The sequence below is a fragment of the Schistocerca nitens genome, chromosome 1 (genome assembly GCF_023898315.1).
Source record: "Schistocerca nitens isolate TAMUIC-IGC-003100 chromosome 1, iqSchNite1.1, whole genome shotgun sequence".
Lineage (NCBI taxonomy): Eukaryota > Metazoa > Arthropoda > Insecta > Orthoptera > Acrididae > Schistocerca > Schistocerca nitens.
In genome coordinates this window covers 189,542,591-189,551,180 of record NC_064614.1, presented here as the reverse complement: position 1 = coordinate 189,551,180, position 8,590 = coordinate 189,542,591, and positions in this window count along the sequence as shown.

Sequence of the window (8,590 nt, the reverse complement as noted above, 5' to 3'; positions counted from 1 at the left end):
TTAATCTGTAGTGTAGAATACCTTCAAAACGGTAGGAAAAACTTAAGGAACGAATTTAGATGTGGACCAGAGAATCAAACTACTATAAGAGTAAAGTAATATATAACTATATTTAGAAAAAATGCGGATTAAGAATGAAGTTACAGAAGCAGTTTATGAAGACAACGGACGGGTGGACAAACACAGAAATAAACATAAAAGTAAAAGTGGCTTGGAGTTCTTTTCGTAAACTAAAGAGAGTTCTGAATGCCATGATTCCAACGTATCTGAAATGGGAAGTTTGCAATCACTGTGTGTTACCAGATAAATGGGAAGCACTGTATGGCTTATGTTCTACAGGATTAATTTATTGAGTTAACCGCTTTTCGGTTTACTAGGTCATAATCAGGCTTTAACTGAATATTGTCATCAAACGTTACAACGTTTGTAAACAACATTGGAAAAGATGTTACACATCTAACTTTAGGCACAAAAACACAGTAAATACATCATAGTAAATACATCTTGACAGTGCAGTGATAATGCAATTTAAAATGTAAAAAAGTTGAACAATAACTAACTGGAAGTTCTGGAAATCAACAAATATCTAGCCCACAGTCCTGGTTTAATCTTAAATGACCAAACACAGCTTCATACTTCCCTTGTTCTAAACTTCACATAACCCTCTGTATTCCATTATTTGCTGCTCTGTTCCTTCATATTACTTGATTTTCCTGTATTTATTGATGTCCTTTATTTTATTGAAAATGCCTATGTGCTCCACATATTCTGTAATTACAATTGTTAAATCTTTCTTTTCATTGGTTCTTGTATCTTTTTCCATGCTTATCACCGCTTGACGTAGCCTTGTCAGCTACTTATTTTATTTTGTTTCTTTATTTAATGCAAACAGTTATATAGGCACGGTTTTATATTTATCTGTTGTTCAACTTGTAAATTGCAGTATTACCACAGCGTCCAAGATGACATTTAATGTGTGTTCCCTCATATTCCACCATTTTTCTGCATCTGTTCATTTATTTTTAACTGTGTTTAGCTCCCTTTACATTTATTTCTTGTTCAACTTTTTACCTTTCAAATTGCACTACCACCACGTTGTCAAAGATGTCTATATGCTGAACGTCTTTTTCAATATTGTTTACAAACGTTGTAATTTCTTTGGCTAGGATAGTCAGTTAATCTGAAGATGCTCTTGTAAGTTGAAAACCGGTTAAAATAAATTAATCCTTTAGCGTATAAGCAGTTCAACGCTTTTTTTTTGTTTAGTATAATGTTGTCCTACCAATAACCGACGGAATAAACAGTTAACACATATTGACAGATTTGACTTGTCGCATTTAAAAGCTGAGGGGTGTTCATGAACAGCGGAGTGCTGTATATTGGAAAATACTAGGAGAATCAGGGAATAAACTACAGTGGATGACATAATAAAAACTGCAATGGCAGTGAAATGGATGGTCGGGGGATGAAGGCAGGAGAATGGCCAATAGATGGACTGAGGAAGCTGTTTAATACAGGGAGAGTGGAAAGAGTGACACAATAATCTAATGAAAGATTGGAAAATAAATTAGAAAAGATTTAGGAGAAGCGTGGTTGCGCATGGCTAAAGACCGTAATGCGAGAGGTAATCATGAAGTTCTGTCACTTCGAGAAAATAAAGTTACGAAACGAATTTTGTTTGTTTGTTTTTAGATGCCTGTTTGAAGTCCTGGTACAGACTTTAAATCCCGCGCCACAGTACTGTTGCATGCCGATAGAGTAGCGAAAACAGTATGTCGTAATCCATTAATGAATTGGGATATCAGCAGGTAATACATTTACTGCATTTCAAGGTAATTACGCTGCAACAACTACACTAAGTTGATGGGCGTGAGCGGCAACAGTTCATCAACACATGACCCCAACGGTAGGTGTGCGACCGCTTCCAGCGTGGTCAAACAATTGTGAAAGATGGAGAGTTAAGTGGCTGGCCATCTCTGTGCAGAAGCGGGAATCGCGAGAGAAGTGGAGAACCTGGTGCTCCGAGACCCTTGTATAACATGAAAGGGAGAAGGTAGTGGAAAAGGTGAAAACCAGTTAAGAATAAACCCGATGGGTTCGATGACTGTTCGCACCGAACCAAAAAGCCCGCTGCATCGAGACAGAAGCGGAATTATTGCTGCTGTGTCAGGCCAAACGAGATGACTTCTTTAGCCGGCTATTCACCATGGGCGAGTGCTGAGTTTTATCACTATAGCCTCTAGACAAAGAAGCAAAGTAGGCAGCGAAAACACGTGAATTATTCATCGCCAAAAATGACTAAGACCCAGCCATTATCGAGCAAAGTGATGCTGAGTGATCTGGAACTATCATATTGTGGTGCAAACTAATTATGCTGGTAAGGGGCATATCGACAAAGGAGCGTACTACCGACAACTCCTAACGAGATTAATGGAGACTGTGTAGACTCTAACGTCGCTTCATTCACCTATCCTAATACTTTTTGGGTGTGACAGAATTATCCGACTTGTCTTCTACTCTTAAGTACCTAAATGCGAACACAGTGAAGAAGGAATAGATGAACTAATTGTACTTAACTTGATGAAAACCAAGTCTTTGAAGATAATCTCCAGGTTGTTTCTTCTTGTGCAAGCTTGGGAAAACATGTTCTGGTAGCATGTGCGCGCTTGACGTTCGCTTTAAATAAATAGTCTTCCCCATGATTTCATGTTTGACCAGATAGTTTAATTTCAGATTTCGATACATTTAGACAGTTGGTAATAATCTACACATATATTACTGATGATTTAATAGTTCTCAACACACATCTGCTTCTTAACATACCTGAAATCAAGTGAAGCATCTGTTTCGATAAGTCAAAGACCTTGTAAAACCTACAGTTTCAAACTGGAGTTATTATTCCCGTTTTTGTTTACACATTTTTGAGACAGTTGATAACGTTTTAAAAATTAGTAACATTCGGAACATATAGGTTGTGAATAATGCTCACAGTCGTTATTGATATTTATTTATGAGAATGTGAATTTCTTTGTTGTGATTTCAATGGTAAGCTTAGTTTGACTAGGGCGTTTTCTCCACTCTGATCGTCAACCAGGTGTTTTGTAGTTTTGTTTTTCTGCGAATGATTTACACATGTTTTGTGTTCAGTATCAGGATTAACAAATAGTAAAAGGAATTTTGGTGTGAACAGTTTCGTGGATTAACTATGCCTCTGAACTCAAAATTACGACACAATTTCCATATTTAGAATTTAAGTATTTTCTGTTTGGGACAGAACTGACGAAAGCTAGGAAGAGTTTCAGTGACTCTGGCTCCTAAACTTTGGGATGTGATATAAAGTTCCAAAACGTAATTAAACTAATGATTTAACGTAATTGCGCAATTCTTAGCTTTGGTATTTTGGTTTTTTATTGAATTTAACATGGCCTTTTCCACGTTGTTAACGCCCAGAGATTTGTTTACAAGTAATCCGTATCATGTCTGTTACAAAATTTATTCTTTCTAGATAGTTATATATTTGCAAGTTTCGTTGTAAGCCTACACTGACGATAATTTTTGATAACCGAAAAAATCTTATTTAACTGATATTGTATTTCTTGAATATTGACATTATGGAGTGGAGCGCACACAAATGTTACCTACCGAAATAGTGTATGAAAAAATTAAGTGGTAAGATCTATATACATTCAAGATCGTGAAGATGGAATAGAGAGTTTTAATGAATATATCGATTCCGTATTCATAATGTTACAAGACGAAGCATGGCGGAAAACTGTCCAAGGGGTAGTGTTTGCTAGACGACGGCACTCCACCACGTTCTGCACGGGTCACGTTCACACATCTGCTTCTTCTGTGTATCAAATTTTGATTCATCTTCCGTCCTCCTACTGCGCATGAAAAAACCATTGCGTGGCAGCCATATTCTAATTGACACCGAGTGATTTTCGAGGTGAAACGTTTCCTGACCAGCCAAAATGCAGAATTCTACAATTACGGATCAAAACCTGTAGGGCACTTCCATTGACCTAGAAATATGAAACGTGGTATGAAAATAAGTTTCACAGTACAAGTAAGCGATCTCCGTCAAGTTGGGAAAAGCGTGTCGTATTAAAGGGTGAGTGTGTGCAGAACACGATCGTCAAGTTTAATGATTGCTGTCTGATTTTTTACAGCTGATAATTAAAACATTACGACTACTCTTCACAAATGCAGAAGTTCAAGGGAGACCTTTATCGGTCACGCCAGTTCTGTGTTATGGTCTTATCCGTTCCATTTATCTGATAGTCTTCTTCATTGCGTTTAGCCGGAAAGTTAATGTCCTCTGTGTAAATAACATTGCTGTCTCTTACCTTACCGATCTTTTCCTTCTTGAAAATTTGGTGGCTAATTGTTTCATCTACAAAATTAGTTAAATAATGCTAGTGATATTTGAAATATCTTCTTAATCACTTAACTGATTTTCCCCTGTATTTTTCTCACCCTTCGTTTCGACTGTCTTTTCACTTTTCCGCCTCTTCTACAACTGTATTATTACTTCTTCCACTTCCAGATAAGAAAGGAGTGCGAAGAGCACAGAAATTTAAATTCCCGGAAGCTGTAGACTGAGGCACCTGTCAAAAACATGTATCTAGCAGATAGGAAGCAAAGATGGAGGCAATACAAACCTCGAACACTTACTAATATAGAGGGTTTTTAAGTATCGTATCGGGGCCATTATTGTTCCTGATATGTATCGACGACTTTCTCAACCACGGTAGTCATGGCGTAAATTTCTCTGTGATGATAATAACAACTTTAGAGTCTCTGGAAAAGAAGAGAACTCCTTGCACAGAATGTAAAAGAAAAGACGCCCTCAAGGAAGTCTACAGTTGGGCAATAGCTGAATAAGTAGCACTGAACGTAAATAAAACAAATGACATAAATTTAATTTTAGATTAGAAGGGGGAAACTGACATTTTATATGTAGACGGAGCGTAACAATTACAAAATTTCTAGGTTGAAAACTGATTGTCAGTAGAAGCTGTGAGAATTCATAAAGATTTTATACCGTTACGATCCTGGCATCAACACACAACTACCAGGGCATTTGGCATTCAAATGTACACCCAGTTCATAGGTATGAAATATTTTTCGGATGAACAAATACACAAAATATGTGTACACTTTTTCAACTAAAGAAAAATTTCACTAAGAATAATAGAAAAATTGTATAATAACTTGTCGTAAAGATATGTTCAAAACAATAGGAATTTTAGCTACACCGTGTGAGCAATTTGACTAGTCATTTATGCAGATACAAAAACCTAGATATTTACGGGAGAAACACGTTGTTCATAACCATGGAACAAGGTCTAGACTAAACTTCCATTAACCATGAAAGAGAGAAATAAAATTATACAACAAATTACTACGGTGATGAAACAGTTATGTACAACGTATTTAGAAGGCAGTTGAAAAATACATGTTAAGTCATGCATGCCACACAGCGAAACATTTCTTAGGTAACACGCAGTAGAGGCTTGATAAACACTTCACAACACACTTTCTGACTACGGTGTTAATTTTTGTGCAAACGCTTACACCGAAGCTCTTCAATGGATAGTAGTAAAATATTATCCTCCGACTCAATCTATCAGGCCAGCAAATGGGAAGTTTCGCTTGAATAGCCTTTTTTAATAGATTTCCCGTCTGTTCAGGAGGATGGAGGCTCTAATGGCCCTCTGGTCATTTTGATTAAAATTTTCTCTGTTTTCCCTAAATTAACTTCTGGTATATGAATGGGATGCTTTCTACTAGATATCCACCGACCTCTACCTGCCCATTCCTTGTGAAACTAGACCAGTATATTTGTAAATCCCTGTATGCATGCTGAAACCGAACTCGTGACAAAATCTGAGAGTTGTTCAGAAATCAGTTATAATTTCTGAGTACGATGGTATAAGATGCACATGTCTCCTAAGTCTTGAAACAGAGTAATAATACAGGGTGTCCATAAATTATCTTGGTAACTTAAAAACTGAATATCTTTACAACTACAGTAGATGTTAAACAAATGATTTTCAACATGTGGTAAGATAACTCATAAAGTTTTGTTGCCGGCCGGAGTGGCCGAGCGGTTAAAGGCGCTACAGTCTGGAACCGCACGACCGCTACGGTCGCAGGTTCGAATCCTGCCTCTGGCATGGATGTGTGTGATGTCCTTAGGTTAGTTAGGTTTAAGTAGTTCTAAGGTCTAGGGGACTTATGACCACAGTAGTTGAGTCCCATAGTGCTCCGAGCCATTTTAAAGTTTTGTTTCCTCATTCATAGTCATCAGTGTGTGCACCCTCAGTGGCACGGATAATGTCCAGTCGTACTTCTATTTGTCTCCACGTACGATTCAAGATTATCACAGTGACATGTTCAAATGTACTACGAATCCAGACTTTGATTTGGTACACCAGATCCTCTACAAAACTCCACAGGAAGACGTCTACTGGTGGTGAGGGCAGAGTATAGCGGCGGCCATCGAACTGGACCATCTCGTCCAACGCAACTATAAGGACATTTTTAATCTAGAAATTGATGGACATCTTGCATCAATACTGCGTCACCTGGAAGGTAAAAAACTTATGAATTATCTTACCACATATTGAAAACCATTTTTTAACTATCTGGTATAGTTTTAAAGTTTTGTAAATCCTAAGTTGTAAAGATAATTTACAAGCACCTTGCATAGTTATGTATTATTCGGAGACCTCAGTTACCTTTTATGCTAGTTTGTTACTCACCAACTTAGGTTTCTGCGCAAAAAAAGAGAAACTTCACAAAAGTGAAAAAGTCTGTAATATTCAAGCAACAGAATTCCATCCCTCTGTGTTTCACAGTTAATGCACAAATAACTTTGTCAGGAAAACAATCACAGAAGAGTACCAAGCTTGAGAACAAAGATTAAAGCTTAGAATGATAATAACAACAACAGGAGCGACTAGATGATTTATTAATCATGACTAGTTTCGTGACATTGTAGTCACATCATCGGGTAAGAAACTGTTGACCTAAATAAGATAGAAAAATCGTGAATAGAACTGTCGTAAAACAGGAACTACCGAATTAATACAATGTTGCTTAGCGAGTGAGATACGCGGACCTTTCGTTACTTAAGGCCCTTAAAATCTCCTTAAGGACGAATAATAGAAATCCCCTATCTTTCTGCACAAAACTGGCGTCATACAGTAAGCAACCGTCATGAAAAAAATAGCTAGTGGAACTAGAGAAAGACATAACCGTAGAAAAAATTGTTTATTATGTCCGTTCTTATTCAACAGTTTTTGATTCCGGAGTGACGTTATTCTCCAGTTCCACTGGATATTTCATTCAAGACAGTTTCGTGTTTTACGACTTCAGTTTGGTACAGGAAGGTTAGGGATTTATATTATTCACCCTTACGGACGTTTTAAGGACATTCTGTATTGAATCAACATTGTGTTAATTCGGTAGTTCCTGTTTTAAGATAGATCTAACCACTGTTTTGTATCTTCTTTCGGTCAACAGTTTGTTACCTGAACATGTGACTATAGCGTCATGAAACAAGTGGTGATTAATAAACCATTTTGATGCTGCTGTTACGGTTTTGATAATTTGAAATGTATCATCACAGCTGTGGTCGCCCTTCATACCAAGTGATCTGTAAAGGGTAAAGTGTTCATTAGAGCTGACAACACCAAGTAAGTACCATGGGAGACTGAATTATCTTTGTTGCCAAGAGACGCAGCGCATACCGTCGACTTTTGCAATCTTGTGGAGATGTTTTCAGTACAACATCGACACAAAGACAAATGGGGGGAAAGAAGTACAATTATTCAGTAACGCGCCACCGAGGGCCACGTGTCCCTTGTATCAAGCTATTCAGAAAATATCACTGAACAACTTCCGAAATTTTTTCATTGTAGTTCAAATGGCTCAGAGCACTATGGGACTTAACTTCTGAGGTCATCAGTCCCCTAGAACTTTGAACTACTTAAACCTAACTAACCTAAGGACATCACACACATCCATGCCCGAGGCAGGATTCGAACCTGCGACCGTAGCGGTCGCGCGGTTCCAGAGTATAGCGCCTAGAACCGCTCGGCCACCCCGGCCGGCCATTGTAGCTTAGGATCGGCGCGTAAATGACTTGTGATTTTTATTCTTAAAATGGGATATCACGATTGTCTAATATCTTTGTAAAAGCAATCCACGTATGAGTAAAACTGCTGCTATTGTTACTATAATTCAATGTGGACTACCAAACAAGCACAGTCACGATACAGGAGCTTGTGTACTTATAACTTAGTCAGTTTTGTTTTTGCTTTAAACTGATTGGTGCTGCAACGCTTTTCGTCGTCTCTTATGTGCAAATACACAACTACTATAGTCTACAAATGTTGTCTTCAGAAGCAAATAGAAGGATATGCCGATGAGTGTACAAGCCAGCAGGTAGCGTTGTTTACCACCACCTTGCACTGATAACGCTTGTGAGAAATTAACATTGAAATATTTTGTTTCTTGCATATTCTCATGATACGGTATGACGACATTTAATGAGTGTCCACGAGGAACGGGAAAACGT